This window comes from Lissotriton vulgaris, chromosome 2_1, assembly GCF_964263255.1.
Source record: "Lissotriton vulgaris chromosome 2_1, aLisVul1.2, whole genome shotgun sequence".
Classification (NCBI taxonomy): domain Eukaryota; kingdom Metazoa; phylum Chordata; class Amphibia; order Caudata; family Salamandridae; genus Lissotriton; species Lissotriton vulgaris.
This window is the reverse complement of record NC_141687.1, coordinates 1,214,446,683-1,214,466,971: the sequence shown is the minus strand read 5'-3', so window position 1 is coordinate 1,214,466,971 and position 20,289 is coordinate 1,214,446,683. Positions and strand designations below refer to the sequence as shown.

At 46.1% G+C, this 20,289-nt stretch overlaps 1 protein-coding gene across 1 annotated transcript in view; it reads left to right on the top strand.

Annotated features, from left to right (window-relative positions):
• LOC147732399 (opioid-binding protein/cell adhesion molecule-like) overlaps positions 1 to 20,289 on the top strand; it is a 2,769,197-nt gene that overhangs the window by 93,875 nt on the left and 2,655,033 nt on the right. The gene's annotated exons all lie outside the window — the stretch shown is intronic.

Genomic DNA, 20,289 nt, shown 5'->3' with positions numbered 1-20,289 from the left:
CTGAAGGGCCTTTCTGGGATGGTTATGTGAGGGTGGAATTGGCACCTGCATTCTGCATTGCATTGGGCAGTGTCTTGGACACACGAAATAATTTGATCTAGCCCTCTGGGGTAGGATGGCAGACAGGACAACATTTAGAGAGGGCCCGTGCATTTCAAAGGTCGTCTTTTGAACTGATCTCATCTTCAATGGCCATTTTGAGTATAACTACTGGGTCTCTGTCCTCAGGAGTTAGGGACGCTTGTGTGATTGGAAACATACTATGCTGGTTCAACACTGTGACTTCAACAAGAGGATCTATTGGGTCAGGATGGATTGCAGCTGGATTAACTGCAGACCTGTGGTGGCCTGGGGCTTGCCGTGCTCTAGAAAGGGGACTATCACTTGGTGGATTTTGCTGACTTGCAGCTAACTGTCAACTGTCGTGGCCCAGGTCCAGAAGCACTCTCCAAGGGCTGTTTGGCTGGCCACCTGTTCACAAGCTCCCAGGAACAGAAAGGATTTCCCCATTTCCATGAGATCATAAGAACCACGCAGGGTGGAGCAGAAATGGGGGGAAGGGATTGTTGGTTGGGACAAGGGCCGTTCTGACGTGTGTAGTAATCACACTGTGCCAAGGAGTGTGCTTGTAACGATCAGTGGCACACCTGGAGGTGTCATAGCATGAGTAGTTCGAAGAGTGCAGGGGAAGTTTGCTGAGTCTGTGGGACCGAGCTTACAACTGGAAACCTGTGCGAGCTTGCACTCCGTAGCGTGTGGTGTCCGAGGGGGTTTGGGGGAAGTTTGCAGAGTCTGCGGGGCTAATCCATTGCCCAATGCGGACCAATGGCAGAAGAGGGCTGACCCAAAGTCTGTCCCTCCGTCCATCTAACCAATCATCCACCTATCTACCTACCTACCTACCTACCATGCATTTTTGATTACAAGATCTTGGCAAACAACTAAGCCTCTCAGACCTTCCAAAGGGAGTGTACCAAGAAAAATCATCTGAAGACATAAACACAGTGCATTAATAATCCAACCTTTAAAGGCCCATTGGCTTTCATTTATATGTGTTTCCTAATAAATAAATCAGTCCTATTACATTTGTCGTAACTTTTGTTAATAAATAGATCAGACCTGTGGCGTCGAACGTAACTTTTCTTAATGATGAACTCGGATAATTTGCCTTTCTAATTAGCATGCCACCCTAACCAACGCACACTGACTGTATGGAGCATTAGCTTTCCCTCAGGACAACAACTAGCTATACTGTAATAAATTTATAAATATGTACAGTATTGGATTTGTCAAAACTACATAATATGCACCCTAGGAAAGCCTAATAAGGATTATTACAGTGGAAATCTTCTAATCACACAGGTTTTTTCAAATGGTTCCTCAACACCAAAACCCTTCCCTACTCACGTAATCTGTAAAATTCATTGCAACACAATACCTGCCTAAAGGCGTTAGCACTGTGTAATAACAATTCAACCTTTAAATGTCTTATGCTTTTAACACATGTTTTCAATAAGTAAATTTGGCCTACTGACCATTTCATAACATTTCATAATAAACAGATCTGACATACCTTTCCTCGTGAACCAGTATGGATTATAGACTTCACCACTAGTTTGCCATCCTAGCCTATACTGGCCTAATGAAGAGAGCATAGGTTGACAAACATCATGCATACAATTACAAAATAAGCACTGGCAATGTTAATAGATCTTGTCTATGCTAGAGCTTTTGGCTTTGCCTATTTCTTTTAACTGTGTAACTTTGTTTTTAAACATAGACAACATCTTTCTTTTACATTTATTGAGTGTAAAAGTTGCAGTGCAATGGTTTGGATTGTTATCAGTGATGTTTACATTTTCTAAGTGGTATTGTTTGTATCAAACATCATGACTTGTAATAAGTGCTTTATTGACTTTAACAGGTTTTTGTTTTAGCTTCAAAAGGAGACCTAAGCCAACACATTTTGTCCACTGCAAAACTGTCTCACATGCTTTGGCTCAGAGGATGAAGCAGTGAGATGTGATTAAGGGCAGATCTACGGACTTTGGAACTGGGGAAGTAGGTTCAAATCTTGGTTGAACATTTCTGGGCACAGCACTTACTCTCCCAGAGCATTAAAATATGAATGTGATTTTGTGATCAAACAAACTGAACGACTCTCAAAATGATTTGAATTTAACCCAACAGTGTGCACTGGAGAGCAGCACAATACTCATGGTATGTGAGGGATGGTTTTTTATGCTTGCCAGAGACTTCCACTGCCATGTGAAAGGTGGCACGTGTGCCACCAGTTTGGTGGCTTGATGCTATAGTAGGAGTTAGGTGGAGTATTGAACATGTTGGAACAGGCAGGAATATCTCATGCATATAATTTTGCAGTGTGGTATTTGCCTTTACCACAGTCTGTCCGCACGGGAAATGTATATACATTTCAAAATAAATGGTGTTGCACTACACCAAAGCAGGCACCAATTACTAAAAGTAAGCATTGAACAGAGAACGTTGGTACATTTCAAAGTAAGTGTGGTCGTATTGCAAGATGAATAGAGTGACATCTAGCTCCAAAGGAGTTGTCTGCATCTTAAAGGAAAAGTGCTACGTAAACAAATGATGGACGGAATGCTGAATAAATCATACATTCACCCCCAGTCAAGAGATCTTGGTTAAATCCATTGTTCTTTTGCTCACCATGCCACCCCAGTTTATACCTAGCCATATGCAAATCAGTTATGATCCTGTGCAGCATGAGAACAGTCCGGACCGAACTGCCAAGCCAGGTCCTCCCTGGACCAGAAATAGGCATCCTGGGACCGGTTTTTGGATGTTACCCTTCATCAGCCAGGCTAGCATGAATCCAGTGGCACAGTGAGCAAGTGACCCACGTCTGGGTATACCCATCCCACTTAGGGTGAAAAGTTCTACGCAAACAAATGATGGACGGAATGCTGAATAAATCATACATTCACCCCCAGTCAAGATCTAGGTTAAATCCATTGTTCTTTTGCTCACCATGCCACCCCAGTTTAGACCCAGCCATATGCAAATCAGTCTTGAACCTGTGCCTCATGAGAACAGTCCAGACCAAACTGCCAAGCCAGGTTCTCCCTGGACCAGTAACAAGCTTCCTGGGACCGGTTTCTGGGTATTACCCTTCATCAGCCAGGCTAGCTTGAATCCAGTGGCACGGTGAGCAAGGGACCCACGTCTGGGTATACCTATCCTACTTAAGGTGAAAAGTGCTACTCAAACAAATGATGGATGGGATGCTGAATAAATCATACATGCACCTCACTGGGAAGACCAACACCAAATGATAAACTCCAAAGAAAGAGGCACTTTATGGTTGAGACATTTTGGCATCTGACTAACGTGTAGTACATTTCATGATAATGAGACTTTACCAGTGATGTTTGTAATGTACGCTTGATAACAAAGATGCCATTGGTTTCGGGGTCTTGCTCTCTCTGCAGTCCTTCGTATCATCTGCTAGGAGAACTCGGAAAAGCTCACGGATGAGGAAAGCTTCCATTGCTGATATGTGTGCTGTATATGCTCTAAAATTACACAAGGCTGTCCTGCTGTGGCCTTTACGGTAATAGTGTGATGGAAGGAAAACTAGAACAGCCTGCGTGCGCTATGCATGTGAAGGAAGCTCAAGTTCCCAATGTTAATTATTTTTGTGTAAATCGGGATGTGAACTTGATTGGCCAACTTTTAAGACGCCAGCTGTGCCTATGGTTCCCGCAGGTAATGTTTGCTCAGTCTTGAAGTAATTTAATGTTGTTGCTTGATTTAACGAGAGAACCGTTGGGATTGCAAGCATGCACAACAACACCACTTCTAATGAGCCCGATTGCGGATCTCTGTAAGACAAGGACGTGTATATTAGTTAATAAGAAAAGTTGTACAGGTCCCTGTCTGACAGAGGTCCCAGCATCTCCACAACATCCTGTGATGCTGTGAAAATAACTTCATCTGCCAAGGCGTAAAGATTGTCCAATAAGTAAGTTTCAAACACTAATAAAGCACAGCCTGCTGGTGAGATGTGCACTTGCAAGGATGGCTCAAAGATTTTTAAAAAGTACCCTCCAGAAGAAAAGCAGTGGATGGACTCAAGTACTTGGACCATGCTCCATGAGGGTGTAAAGAAGACAAAGAAGTGACACCAGCAAGCACAGACCATAAAGAAGCAGGCAAATGAGAGTGACAAGGCTACCAACCAATGGTAAGCAATGGGCAGACTGTGTGCCCACTGTATGTAAACAAAATGTCTTGCAGAGACAGCACATGCACTGTCTATGTGAGACCTAAGAAATTACAAATATGTACAACATTACAGTTGCAGACCAATATACAACATCTTTCCAAAGTCATAACAACGATTATCACAGTGTATCCCCTACCCTCAAGATTTGTCACAGGGGTAACCAACAACAAAAGTCTTTCCTACTGAGGTAATCTGTAAGATTTCATGTACTAGAATATCTGTCAACAGCTAGTAACATTGTGTGATAATAATGTATTATTAAAGGGCTATTGAAATGAATAAAATGCTTTTCAAAATAAATAAATCAGGCATAATGCCTTTTTTCATAACTTTTCATAATTAACATCAGGCCTTTGGCATTGTACATATCTTATAGCAGTGAACTAATCTGGTTTCAAGCCTTTATCTTGTGCTTGCCACTTTAGCCAAATCAGGTCAACTTTATTAAGCATTAAGCATAAGTCTATCCACAAGACAACCATCAGACGTGGAGTCATAAAATTGATGATGACAAATATTTACAAAACTACATCTGTAAAATTTGACAAAACAAAATATTATTTCTTCGAACAGGACCTAACATGGATCATCATAGTGATTTTTTTTTTTATCCACAAGGATTCTTAAAGGGGTAACCAGCAATGACATCTTTGCCTGCTATGGTAATGTGTAAGATTCCATTCTTACAAAATGCCTCTGTAGAGGCTTTGATATAAAGATGTAACAATCCAGTCTTAAATGCATATAAATAATATGTCAGACCTACTGCTTTTATAATAATTTTTAATTGGCCTTTGGCCTTAACCTTGAATGCAGGCTTGCCACCAGAACCAACACACTCCTGTTATGTCAAGTATAAGCTTTCCCACAAAGTTCAGTGGAATCACATAACTTCTTCCCAGGAAAATGCTGTATTAGAGGAAACTAACATGTGGGTGGAGTCTAATCCCTCTCATAATTACTTCTGAAAGCTTCTTTTCTGTTCATTACATACAGTCTTGTAACAGTTGTGCTGTCAAGCCAGAAAACGTATGCAAAGTCTGTGAGCTGTAATATGCACTGGAAAATGCTTGCCAGTTACTGGCCCTGAGTGTCTGCCTGCAATATGTGCATATATTGGTCCACTGCCTAACAAGTGGGCAGACAGTGATAACAAACAGATTGTTGCATCATTGGAGCCCCATCACCACATTGATGAGGTAGTGCCTTTGTCCTTCTCATAAGCTAAAACAAGAAGTGATACTAATCTAAATCTATGACGGGTTTCTACCCTGGAGACCTTTGCACATTTTTAGTGTCTAAAGCTCTTTATATCCATGTCCCTGTTCAAAAAATAGTCTTGTGGTGGGTGCATTGGTCAATTCTCAAGCTCAATAATGCAACAGCCTTTACTCAGGGATTTCTATCAACTTGATAAGGCAGCTCCGTGTGGCGCAAAATGAAAGGGAACAATTTAAATACAGGTTGAGCATATAGTGAACACATTTTGGTACTCAAAGCACTCCACAGAGGTTTCGTTTTGATCTTAAAATTATATTCAGGGTGATGGTATAGGGTACATTCCATCATTGCCAGACTTTAGTCTATGTCCAAGGGAAAATGTGCTTCTATGCTTCCTGGAACCTCTGTGGTCTGCCCTGTGTGTTTTTTTACCATCCTCTAATTATTTGGCGGTTGTCCGTCAAGCAATAGGCTCATATTAAGTACATTTCTTTTCAATAACAACTCCAGAAACTGGAATAGAAAACTAATGTTAAAACCTTCCTACTCAGAAATGCAAATCGGTGTCCAATTGTAGTCCTGAATCACACGAGAATCACACGAGAATTGGCTCATTTGAGGCACTCTTACTTGATCTTGTGAAGAGTTTTGCATTGACCAAGGCAGAAATGGGGTTCTGATGCACCCTGGGCTAGGAAAGCAAACACAATCAGGTAAATGATTGTGATGGCTAAGTGGGATGGCCAAGGTTGCTTTGGGCTAGCTGATTTGACACCATGATAAGACCTTCAAGAAGCTCAAGAACCTCCTTGATAAGTTTGATACTGTTCCAGAATGAAGGGCGAAGGGCCTTCTATGCGGGGAACATCCATTACGACGCGGTCTTTACACCGCACTACCATTACAACGCTGCTTTTACAATGCAAGTCGTTACCACGACTTGTGCTGGAGGGCGCTCTAGGCTAAGGAATAGTAGATTTACTATTCCAACACCTTCCCTACTGTACGTAGGCTGGAGTTGTAATAGTAAATTATACTATTCCTAAGTCCAGCACCCTACAGCGCAAGTCGTGGTAACGACTTGCGTTGTAAAACCAGCGTTGTAATGGTAGTGCGGTGTAAAGACCGCGTTGTAACATCATACATCCCTTCTATGCTGAATTGCACACACAGGACTGTTAGGTCAGAAGAGCATGGTGAGTGACCCAGTGGTGGAGGACAGTGAACACTGTCAGTGCACAGTGATAAAACACAGATTGATCAGAGAAGAATCCTGGAATATGCACAATTTATATCCCAGTATTGTGGGTGCAGTGAAATTGGACAAGACCTGTGCACTGTGATTAGGAAGTGCAAGACACGCTTTGTGCATGTGGGTGAGTCACATTGCAGTCTAATAGACACAGTTGTCTGGAAGCATCATGCTCCTCTGTTGATACACAGATACTGCCTGCCGTCTCGCCATAGTTTTTCTTCACCATGGCAACCACGACAATTTTGAAGTCCAACTGGTATATGTGCTTACATATACAGTAAGCATTCCATAAAAGTGTGGACCCTCTAAGAGAGGAAACAGTAACAAAGTGAAGAAGTGAGATGATATTGCAGTCATCAAGATGAGGTAGTCCCACGGGGCACCAATATTCATGGGAAATGTTAGAAGCTGGAGACCAAAAAGAATTTATGAGGTAACAAGAATAGTTTAAGAAGTCCATATCTGGCATCTAATTCTGTGCTTCTATGGCTCTCGGAGCAATGGACAAGGCTGGTGTAAACCAAGCATTTTAAGGGTCTACTGTTTAGGGGCAACATCTTGAATTGAACACACAAAGTAATTGCCAACCTGCAGCTTGTGGTTGCAGATGTACAGAACAATTTGGTGGAAGAGACAATGGTGATACAACAATGTTGACATGAGGAAAATCCTGGGAGAAGCGCAAGTGACCATTGTATTATTAATCGTAAGGTTCTGATGCTGAAAGGCAAGGCCATGGCAAAACAGGATGATCAGTCCTTATCTGTTACTGTTCATGTCCTTGTTTTTATAAACTAACTAAAAATTAATTTCTTTTGTGAGATGAATAGAATATAATAGAACTGTGCATTGAGAGCCTTGGTAGCAATAATGCACAGAGACCATTGTCGAGAATCAGACCAATGAAATTTGGATAATCCTGCTTCAAGAAGGTGTGCTTCAGTGAGGGTTCTGCCTCATAAACACAGATTCCTAGAAACGGAATGTATTCAATGAGCAGGATCAATGCCTACGTCATAGACCCCTGTACCTGAAATTGAAAATTAATGGTTTTCCCATGGGGGTGGTGATAGCACTGTCAACACTAACTCATTCCACAGCTAATTTGTCTCCTCTCCAATGTGGCTCTGTTTTTTCAGTGTTTAACTTGTGGTCATTGAAGGGCAGGCACATGCATGACTTGATAATATTACAAGGTAATATTACTCATTAGAATACTCAAGGATAACTTAAGACAAACACATTTCAAGTACAACACCAAATGTGTGTATGCTGCTGATCCTACAGGAATCAGCACAAAGACATGAAAAGAAATCTACATGACAGTAACAAGCGCCCCAGAGTTTCATAGGAATGGATTGAAAGTGGACAGACTTGTGCCAATCACCAACTCATGAGTCATGAAAATAATCAATTATTGTCTGCTCACTAAGGGCCCAATTCACAAAGGTAAACTTAGACCTGAAGTCTAAGTTTAGACCTGAAGTCTAAGGCCCAATTCACAAAGTTAAACCTAGACCTCAGGTTTAAATGTAGACTTCAGGTCTCAGTTTACCTTTGTGAGTTGAGCCCCAAGGGCTTTACTGAAAATGTCTACCAGTGCCCCTGGCTTCACAACAATATTTCCTGGTTCTGGATATTGAGCACTGTTAATAGACTCTCCTAAGGATGAGTCTTGGTTGTATGTACTTGAGCCTTCAAGCCAGAAGAGAGGTTTCACTGCAAATAGGAACCATGATTACCAAGCCACTTTAATGAGATTAATAAAAATGTGACACAGTCGTCTTAATAAGATTAATGTCAATGTTGCATAGTGCCTTTAATTAGATCCAGGATGACACTCCATAGTCTCTTTAATAAGATTACTAAAGATGCTGAATAATCCTCTTAATTAGATTCATGATGCTGTGGCTAGGCATATTTATTAACTTATTTGAACGGACAATGCAAGATCGCCTTTGACTGCATTCATGTAGATACCGCCTACTTTTTTAATTAAATGAATCGGTATCCTGCATATGCCCATTGAAGAGGTTACAAAAACTGCATATAATCTTTTGAATGAAACTAATGATGTACATTTGTAGTTCTATTATTGATATTAATGAAGATATTGCATAGTCCCACTAATTTGAATAATGTTGATTCCTTTAACATGATTCATGAAGAAACTGTATACTTCCTTAATGTGGTTCATGAAGATAACGTATAGACCATTTAATGAGATTCACAAAAGTGCTGTCTAAGCCCCTTTAATGAGATGATGATACAGCATGGTCCTTTTAATTAGGTTAATTAATGCACTACATAATCCATTACATGATGGAATTGCCTATTCCCTTTAATGGCATCATGAAGATATTGTATTAGTCCCCTATAAGAAACAAAGAAAGATACTTCCTTTAATGACATTCATGGAGAATTGTCCCTTTAATGAAATTAATGAGGATATTGCATACTCATTTTATGATATTAAGCAAGAAACTGGTTTTTGACTGATGCAATCTACCATCTCTATGTATTTGTGTTGTTGTTTTCTACTCTTGACTTTGCAGTAATCTGGAATCAGGCGACGTAACTCAGTCAGATCCATTTTCCCCATGCGTTATAAAGTAATGTGCGTTTTCTGCAAAATATTCAGTTTATTAATATCCTGGACAGAAGCAGACTATGTGACCAACTTTAAGCTCCAGGACTGCTGCACACCAGTTTAATGGCAAGATTTGGGGTCCAATATTGATTGGGGGCTAGTGCTGTGTGTGAGCAGGGATACCCATAACGATCTCAGGGCAGCATATTGAAATGGAAGTGGACTGTGCACCTAAGTGCCAATCTGGAGCACAAATGGTGAAACCAGTCATGCTGTACCCAGGCAGGCCACTATGAGTGCTATCTATTCCATGCTACATGTTCCGTACCACAGCAGAGTGCAACAGAGTGGAGCATGAAACCTGTAGGATTGATGTAGGTGTGTTCAAAGTTTTGATGCTTCACATTTGCAGATCGGTTCAGAGTAGCTGCCCTACTATAGCAAAGTGTAACACAGAGGATCACGAAGATCGCAGGTGTGGTGTGGGAGGGTGTAAATTTGCAAAGCTCAACATTTGCACATTTCGTCATTGGTGTATGGATGATTGGCATTTTCAGCTTCTTGACATCACTCTATTTAGCAAACCTGAACACCAGGGGCCGTATTACAGCACATTTTTCTGGTTAGTGCTGGGTGCACCTTCCAAATGGTGCACCCAGCGCTAACCAGGAAAAGGCGCTGCATTACAGTGAATGCACTGCCTCAGGGCAGCCACAAACTTGCACTGCCCTATGGACAGCGTATTCAGGTGAAAAACGGAGCAACGGCTTCGAAGCTGCTGTTTTTCACTGTGCAGGCAGCAACCCGTCTGCACTTTGAAGGGGTATTAGAGTTCCCCTTGCAGGCGGGTGCAGTTAATGACTACACCCGCCTGCATGGGGTGGTCTGAGGGGTCCATGAGACGCTCCTCCCCCCTCCAGGGGGCTACCATCAGGGGGACACGCACTGTCAGTGCGCCTCCTGACAGCTTCTTTTCCTCTGCGCCTGCGTCTATCAGGGATTCCTTCATTTGCATGGGGCCACGCCACCATGCAAATGAGGGAAGGCCCTTTGATGCGCTATGTGCGCCAGTGCTATTGGTATTAGAAAAGGGGATGCGCAAGCGTCAGCGGCCATCTGTAATACCAAAGTGCCCTGGGGCACGCAAAGCAGACACAAACGCTCCTTGCTTCCCCAGGGAACTTCGACAATGCGGCCCCTGGGCATCAGTATGGGAAGCATGCCATCTTGCAGTAGATAGCACACTGAGGCTCCAGTCAACAATACCTTTGCCAGCGAGGCTTCGCATGGAAAGGTGGAGTGGCTTTGCTGCTGTCCATTCCTCCAAGATTTTATACACTTGCCTCAAGGTCACGTAGCAGAGAAACATCCTCGCGCCAATTTGCCTAACCTGCTGCCTGATTAATTGGCAACCTACTAAAAGGAAGCTGGCATTCACAGCTGGCCAGTAATTGTGGGACAAAGTTTGATTAATGAGCGCTATGCTAATTCTGGGTCAGAGGTCACGTTTGATTTAAAGGAGTGAGGGTTTGTGCAGGCTCAGCGAAGCCCATTTCGAGACAAAAGTTATTTATTCTCAGGCGAACGCTGGCTCGTGGGTAAAAGTCATGAAGATTTAATACATTAATAACAACATAAAGGTCCCTCATCACTCAGCCACTTTTTTTTTCATTGATTAATTATGTTAGGGCGAAATACACATCGATAGAAAAGTTTTAATCATGCCCCCTTAAAATGTGCAGAGGGGGTGTGATGAAAACAGTGGCGTAACTTACATATCTATCGTTTGTCACTCTTTCTTAAAATCTGCATAGACCAGTTTATGGAATGTGCTCTGGTTTCAGGGTCATCGGCAGCCACGCCCACGATGCCGGGTAATTTTAATGGAACTTGACCTGGAAGCAGGAGTGGAAATAAATAACGTCACCTAATATCTTTCTCGGGTCTTCTAAAAACTCAGGCTAACACTAAGAATCCAAAGCAGTCGCTGTGGGTCAAGTCCATGCGCGGAGAAACCCTTAATAGCAACAATTAAGAGCTCCTCTTGTGCCATGTAGCTCAACCAATAAACTGTTAGCTTTTACACTAACTCGCTGCACTTTACCTCCCTACTGGCCACAAGAGAACTGAGAATCCAGGTTTGGCATGACCGTTCTGTCTCCTGTGCCTGGGGCTCATGACATGAAGTGCATAACAAGATCATTCAAGACGATATATGACATAATGTGTATTTGTAAGGCTAAGGTCCAGATTCAAGTGTAGCAACCTTGGGAGAATGAAGGGCCGCGAGGACCCAATGGGATTAAAACCATAGGGTCAAATACAGTTTCCCTCAGCATATATTTGATTACTGAGAAAGCAGATGAGCCTTGGGAGAATCTTCCCACCGGTGTCTTGATGAGGCTTGGTGTCTGAGAATCAGAGGGGCATGCAGTTCCTAACTGGATGTCAGGGGAAAGGGAGGTCTTTCTTTGTGATGCCCTCACACTCCCAGAGGATGTCCTGCTTCATCATTGAGCCTTGCTCCTCGTCGGGCCGGCGCTGCAATGTCTGGCAGGCTCCCGTAAACGGAGCTCTTTGGGGCCCAGTGGCGAAAGGGGGGGGGGGGGGGGGGGGGAGAGAAAGCACCGACCCGGGACTCAATGTAAGTGTGATAAAGGCCGCTTTATTGGAAGCAGGTGCATTCTATGCAATAACATCCTTGGCCTGCGCCGCACAATCTAAACCTCATGAATATGTACTTTCCTGCCTCACCCCCACCCCCTCCCCTAACTGATTCCCACAATCCACAAACAGTACAATTAGCATAACGTCAATTTGCCTCTCCCCCTGGCTAAATACTTTATTGTGCTTGACCTACCCCCCGATAATCCAAACAGTTCTCCTGCTCTTCCCCCATATATTAGGAAGAACCGCCCCTACATACAGAATGCACCCCACACCTGCTCCAGCGACATGTGAAAACCCCCCCACCCAATCCATAAAACTCCCCGTTTGCACCAGCCTCCAACAAACACTGCCCCACTACCCCGCCACCCCCAAAAACCACTGCAAAGGGGGGCTCCCCCGTAAGAAACGATGCCTGCCCTCGGCCCCCCCTCACCCCCCCCCCAAATCATGGCCCAGGGAGGGAGGGAGGAAAAACTTTCTCCAAAACACCACCCCCCGCCCGGCGGCCGAGACACCTCACCTAAAATGGTGTCTCTGCCTCGTGGACGGGCGGATATCCCCCACCGAGACCAAAGGAAGCCCAACCAAGCCCCGCCCCCCAGCCCAAACGCTACCAAACTCAACCAGTCCACCGGGCGGCGCCATCTCACCCCCTCTTCCCCCCTTTCCCCGGCCCCCAAATTTCCCCGGGCGGGGAAGGCCTCCCTTCGGTCGGCCCCCCCCCCCAGGACCCCATTGGGGCCCAGTGGCGAAAGGGGGGGGGGGGAGAAAGCACCGACCCGGGACTCAATGTAAGTGTGATAAAGGCCGCTTTATTGGAAGCAGGTGCATTCTATGCAATAACATCCTTGGCCTGCGCCGCACAATCTAAACCTCATGAATATGTACTTTCCTGCCTCACCCCCACCCCCTCCCCTAACTGATTCCCACAATCCACAAACAGTACAATTAGCATAACGTCAATTTGCCTCTCCCCCTGGCTAAATACTTTATTGTGCTTGACCTACCCCCGATAATCCAAACAGTTCTCCTGCTCTTCCCCCATATATTAGGAAGAACCGCCACTCGAGGGACGTGCTAACGGTCCTCGACCCCCCCCCTAGGACTCCTCCTCCCTTAACCCGGGACGTGCCGCGTGACCCAGTCGGCAGGACCACCCCCCAACTATATGGCGTGCCGCGGATCCCCCCCGTGCCCTGTGCTGTCCGGTCCATGTCTTTGAACCGCCACCGGTCCGCCCCCGTAACCACAGGGCCATGCCCTCCGTCCCAACGTATGGGTCAGGCTCTCCGTCCCCCCGTATAGGGCCATGCCCTCCGCCACCAGGTATAGGGCCATGCCCTCCGTCACCATCGTATAGGGCCATGCCCTCCGTCACCAAGGTCTAGGGCCATGCCCTCCGTCACCAAGGTCTAGGGCCATGCCCTCCGTCACCAAGGTCTAGGGCCATGCCCTCCGTCACCAACGTATAGCGCCATGCCCTCCGTCACCGACGTACAGGGCCATGCCCTCCGTCACCAAGGTATAGGGGCCATGCCCCCCGACACCACTGTATAGGGGCCATGCCCCCCGTCACCAATGCATAGGGCCATGCCCTTCGCCGCCAATGTATAGGGCCATGCCCTCCGTCGCCACTGCCTAGGGCCATGCCCTCCGTCACCCATGCATAGGGCCATGCCCTCCGTCACTAACTGTATAGGGCCATGCCCTCAGTCGACGTCACCCCCGGGGCGTGCTTCTTGGCCGCGGAATCGAGCTCCCAACAGGTATGCCGCACTAACAGGGCCGTGCCCTCTCTCTGGCGCCCAGGGCCCTCCCTGTCAACCAGCCCCGAGAAGCCGCCCGGCGCCTGCAGGCAGTCCGCCGAAGCCGGCCGTCCCACCAGAGAGAAGCCCTCCGGATGCGTGTCCCACACCTGCGCCCGTCCGCCCGGAAGAAACCCCTGCCGCAGTACCCAACCCCCCGTCACCTACCCTATCCCGCCGCCCCCGACATGGCCGCGGCACCGTTCGGCGTCAGGCCCCACCGCGCGTTGCGACCCCCTGTCGTCCGGCGGGCGTGCTCCCTGACCACGGAGTCGAGCTCATTACGGAGAATGCCCACACGAGAAGGGACCGTGCTTCCTCTCTGGCGCCCAGAAAGAAGTCCTCCAAACCGTGCGTCACCCCCAGAGCCTGTCCGCCAGGAAAAAGCCCACTGCAAAGAACGCACCTTTCACCCCCCGCGCGACTTGAAGCGCCCGCGGCCCATTGAAACGCCAATGTCGTTCGCCGTATCCACCAGTGCAATTTCAGAGATCTTGTAAGGTGTTGCACTCTAGGGCTTCAACCCTGAAAATTTTTTACTTTTATAAAGTTTAAGAGCTTGCCTCCTTGTTCCCCACTAATAAAGTGGAAGACCGTACCTCTCACCCACGTGCGACCTGCAACGCCCTCGGCCCATTGCAAAGGTAAGTCTCTGTTTGCCCTATTCCCAAGTGCCTCTGCAGATATTTTGAAACCCTTATTTGCACCCACTTCCTTTTTTTTATTTAGAAAGTTTTATCCAGCGCAAACATGAATCAAGAGGGTATCAGAGCACTTTAATATAAAGCCAATAATTCAGCACTTTGGTTCGTCCCCTTGATGAATCTACAGTAAATGTGCCACCTCTAATTGAGTCTTTACCCGGATATACATTGAACATTGCTGTTACAATGACCTTTAACACTGCTTGCTTTTTCCATTATAACATGCCTGGTGCATAAACACTAAATAATTCGATTTCTTTTTATGTCACAGGCCCACGAGTAATGGAAAGGAAACCGCCCCAGTTTATGAATAGTCGGTAAAAATATCCTCTTCATAGAAACACGGTCGAACGAATGCCCTCAGGACTGCTCAGAGACAGGAAGAGGCCGCAAGTCCTTACCTGTCAGGGAATTACGAAGGATTACTAAATGGCGTGTTTAGGCATTCGGAGCAGATGTGACACGTTGTGCAAATTAGTGAGAAGGCACGAGATGAAAGAGGCTGGCGTGCTAATCAACATGTGCAATAGTTATTGCAAACAAACCAGTTACACCATAACGTGTTAGCCCCGTTTAAAGACTGCTCTGACTGAAGAAAGTACGGTACCAAGTAAGTTCCAATAAAAAGAATAGTAGCATCTCCCAGTCACAGCGCGGTATGAAGCGCTAGATAACATACGGTATTGGAACAAGTATCAGTTCCTCTAGAGCTTTAACTTATTTTAAAGCGGAACTCGCACGACTTCCTATTCTAATCGCTTTGACAGCATTTTCCGTGTAAAAGACTTTAAGACAGTGGAGTTTCAACAGCCTCAGCAGTGTAACAATCCCACGCCCCCACTACACACACACGAAAGCATATTTTCTGTAATTGCCATATAAGCCTATCTCACAAATGCATCAAGCAAGTTAAAGCAAAACAGTAACGCGGAACTCGCACGACTTCCTATTCTAATCGCTTTGACAGCATTTTCCGTGTAAAAGACTTTAAGACAGTGGAGTTTCAACAGCCTCAGCAGTGTAACAATCCCACGCCCCCACTACACACACACGAAAGCATATTTTCTGTAATTGCCATATAAGCCTATCTCACAAATGCATCAAGCAAGTTAAAGCAAAAACAGTAATGAAACAACCCATACTCACAAAGGTAAAGCGCAAGAAGCAGCACATAGCCCCAAGTGACAACGGACACATGTAAACTAATGGCCGATCCGCGAACGATATGTTGCGGTCTGGGACTTGTAGTTGCACTCGTACATTGTACGTATGCCTGGAAAATCCCGGCATGCAATGCTGAACTACCAGATTAAGAAGATTGGATTTGCTTGCGGCGTTACACGTAAAATGGGGCCATTTGCTCTTGGCAGCTATAAATTGTTCCCGACATATCAGTGTCTAAATATGATGAAGTGCGCTTCCAACGAAGTAAATATTTATTTAAACACCAAACGCCGAAAGCACTCGCACACATGTCAATAGACCCGATGCAGACGGGAGACTACCGATTTTTTAAGCCCAAAACTGGCTTTATTTTAGCTGTCTCGCGCCTGAAATTGCCCTTTCTACAATAGCCCCAATACGCACCAGCGCTGTGGTAACGCACCTGCCCGCAACCCTCCCCCACCCACTGTCAGGGATGGCAACCGCCTTCAGCCCTCAGAACACACCAAAGTCTTTGAGGGCGCCCTCGAACTCCAAACTGCCACCCCCCTTTTCCAGCGAACGACGAATGACGAACTGGCACCTTCACAAGTGACGCTCCCCGCTCGTGAAGCGCAGGCAGGCCCCTCCGAAATCTGCAGCACATCGCACCATGAACGCCCCCCCCCCGTAACGCCTAGCCGTCCACCTCTAACACCACTAATAAGTCCATACCCCCGGCGCACACTCCCCCACATGTACACCCCCACTAAGCAACATTAAAATACCTGACGAACAATAACCACATTCCTTAAACCGCAAAATCTGTACAACCATCAACCACAATGGCAAACCGCAAACAATCCCACGAAGGTTCTTTACTCCCCCCCTCCCCCAAAGCAGAACACCCGGCGGCCGTACGAACCCTTCGGGTAGGGGCAGAAGGGAGTCACCTGGTCCCACGTTGTAGCCTGACCGTCCGCACTAGCCAGAACAGGCCCCTCCGCTCGGTCGTGTGGAGCCGCATGCTGCTCTCCCGAGCTCTTCCTACGTCCAGCGAAGTGTCCCGCGCCGAGAAGTCCTCGTGTCAAGCCCAACCGTCCCCTCGGAAAGCCTGCAATGTCCCATTGTACACACGCAACCGTGAAGTCCAATCCACTGCAGGCCTCGATTCAAAAGTGTGTCCAAAACCAAAGTCCATTCCACTGCAGGCCTCGATTCAAAAGTGTGTCCAAAACCAAAACTTTCTCCAAAACACCACCCCCCGCATGGCGGCCGAGACACCTCACCTAAAATGGTGTCTCTGCCTCGTGGACGGGCGGATATCCCCCACCGAGACCAAAGGAAGCCCAACCAAGCCCCGCCCCCCAGCCCAAACGCTACCAAACTCAACCAGTCCACCGGGCGGCGCCATCTCACCCCCTCTTCCCCCCTTTCCCCGGCCCCCAAATTTCCCCGGGCGGGGAAGGCCTCCCTTCGGTCGGCCCCCCCCCCCAGGACCCCATTGTCGGAGATCTTTTGAAGAAGCTGTTGGGTGCGTGCAGGTGTGAGGGCTGGGTAGTGCGCAGGTTGGTGAGGTAAAGTAGGTCAGGAGCAGTACTACTTTGGTCGGGTTTATTGGTTTAGGTAGTTCGAGCCTAATTAAAAAGACAGTGTGTGAGCCCTTATGTGGATTTAATGTTCCTCAAGAGCTGCCAAGGTGGAGTTGGTCAACATGTTTCATGCCTCTTTAGCCCCTAATGGGTCTAGTGGCACTTTGTCAGGACTGGAAAAAACTAAAATGTGAGTGGTGCACTACCGTCTGTTTCTGCAATTATTATGGCTACTTCCCAGAAACTGCAGGGTGTACCCTAGTAGACTTGTACTGGGGTGTATAGTAGACCCCTAGTGCCAAAGCCTAGAGCTGACGGTGGAGGCAGAGCACATCGTTGCTCTATGTAATGGGAGGCTGACGACTTGCTTTAATGTACCACAAAAATAACATAAAAGGCTATACATACCAATAGCCCCAATTACCAATACCAAATAACCAGTCAGTTGGCAGTGAAGAAAGTTCAATCATTTATTTAAGCACAATACTCTATAGAGAAGCCTCTCCATTCAAACAGAAGGCTATATACTTTCAGTTCAACTCATAGCATCACTGTAAAAGGAAAAATACAAATTGGCCCTCGGGCCCCAAGGAAGGATCATATATGGCACACATGATTAGTTCAAAGCGTTACTATTTATTACTGAAAAGGTCAGGAGGGGTGACTCCCTTTCGGCCTGGTGCCCGGGGGTGTAGGCACGGCGCCTCCAGGAATGCGCTTATTGCACCCAAAGCCAGATGCGACCTTGAGTCCCAGGACATAGGGAAAACAGTTTACTTTCAGCTGCTCTCAGTAACTCAAATGAACTGGGGCTTGACATCTAGCGGAGAGTGTCATGTGATCGCAGCTCGTGTCTGAATCGAGCAAAGGAAGATGGCGTCTGTATGTTTCTCGGCCTACCCTATTAGTGCTAGAAAAAGAGAAAACAAGTCTTTTCCTACCAGCTGAAGTATATATGAATTATTTTATATGTATGTCAAGCAAAGAGGGTATATAGATACATCATGCTAACACAATATTTGTCCGATACTCCTCATGTATGGAAACTCTAATTTTATCCCTCAGAATGGCCCTTTTAGCATGATGTAGCTAACTAAAACAATTCAATCCTCGAATATCCCTTCATCAATCTGCATTACATCCTTGACCTCTTGCTGAACTAACTGGGCTTTCACTGCCGCTGAGGATGGGCCAGTCATGGAGGAGGTGAGTTTATTTGCACAATAAGAACAACAAGCAGGTCCACATTGTATGCAAAGGCAACAGGTGAATATGCTACCAGCTATACCTGCCAGCACCATCAGGATTTTCCATCCCCAGGTAGACAACAGACCCCAGAACCAACCAGAGAGGGACCAGGTACCGGTTTCTGCATGTATTTCAGGAGCCAAACGATGTAACTTCTTAATAGCTAAATGAATGGAGGGGGGCGGAGTCAGGGATATAAACACAACAGGAACTGCCGATCACATGGCATGCTCCTCCTCGATCTGCCAAGATAACGTCTAAAACCATACGGTTTTGAAGAGAGACGAGCCTCGTCGCTTGAAGCTCTACAGTTAACTTGGTCAATATACCTGCAGTAGTGTTAATCCCGCCTTCAACTACTCTGGACAGACAGCGTACTTCTTTACTGGTAATTATGGTCCCCCAAATAGGAAATACCCCTTTTTCAATGTCGACAAAATGCTGTTCAGGGGTGTCTATCTGATCTATGTCAGTGGGAAATGGCCACTACAATGCGGCTGTTTCTAAGGTAACCATAACCACGCATGCATTACAACGCATGCATGGTTACAACGAATAGCCTTTACCACGCATACCTTTACTACAAGATATGTAGTAAAGGCATGTGTGCAAAAGGTTCCCCCATAAAAAAAAATTGGGTTTAAAAAAGGGGGCTTGGAGGGTCTCCTCCCAAAAAAAAGAAACGCACCTGACGTAAAAATAAAGATTCTCTAGGAAAAAAAATGTAGAGGCAACCGGCATCGTTAGAGGAAAGGAAAAGAAACTTCAGTTTCCTCTTAGCGACGTGAAACGTCACATAGGAAGTGCTAGGAGTGGAGAAGACGAGGAGAGAGGTAAGGAGGAATGAGGTGGAGGTGTTGCGCAGGGGGAAATTATAAGGGTTAATTTTAAGGGTTAAAAAAAAGTGTTCGGAGATATCCTTTAACTAAAGAATGCCATTAACATGCTTAGTTTAACGACGAAAATTGTGCGTGTTAAAGGCATTTTCGTGGTAAAGGATATGCGTGGGGAAGGCATTTGCGTTGTAAAGGAATGGGCTGTAACGTCATACAACCGTTTGGGATCGCAAAGTCTGCTTCTTTTGCCACAAATCTTGCCATCCTAGACCGCACAATCCTTGGGGGGTCTGACCAGGAGTATCATCCCCACCCATCGGGACCCCCCTCTGGCGACGGCGGTGGCAGAAGACCAGCAGATGCGTCCCGAAAAGTAGCAGTTTTTCCCCTAATGACAGGGTTGAGTTAATTTGTCTAGGTGTTAAGTGGAAAGGGGCGCTAGGCCTCTACCTGTCGGTGGGGGTGACGCTTTAAATGAGAAAAACAGGTTGCAAAGCAATTACATTCATTTACGAAAGTCTTTCGTCTTTTCAGCTGAAAGGGTACTGACTGAGGGAGGTGGTGGCTGGGGGACACTGAGGGAGCTAGAGCACGTGAGTGATGTGGCGGGATTTAAAAGGCTGCATTACAGTGTAAAACACGCAGCAGCATCCCAGCAGAGCAGACGGATGGGTGTCAAGTTTCCACTGGCTCTAGCAAACTGATGCCTCAAGACCTTGAGAGCAGGGAACTTTAGAACGAGAAGAGCTGGATTTAAATCCCAGCGTCTTGTATGTTACTACATTTTGTAATCATGGGCAAATCACAAACAATTGGCATGCACAGGGGCAGTTAATTTCACATTATAAGGTAAAAGAACAGTCATTCATTCTCCCACAGGACATTCTCTAGTCTAGATCAAGTGACTATGCCTGCGGATGCCAACCGTGCTCAACATGGCTTAGTAGATTCAGCA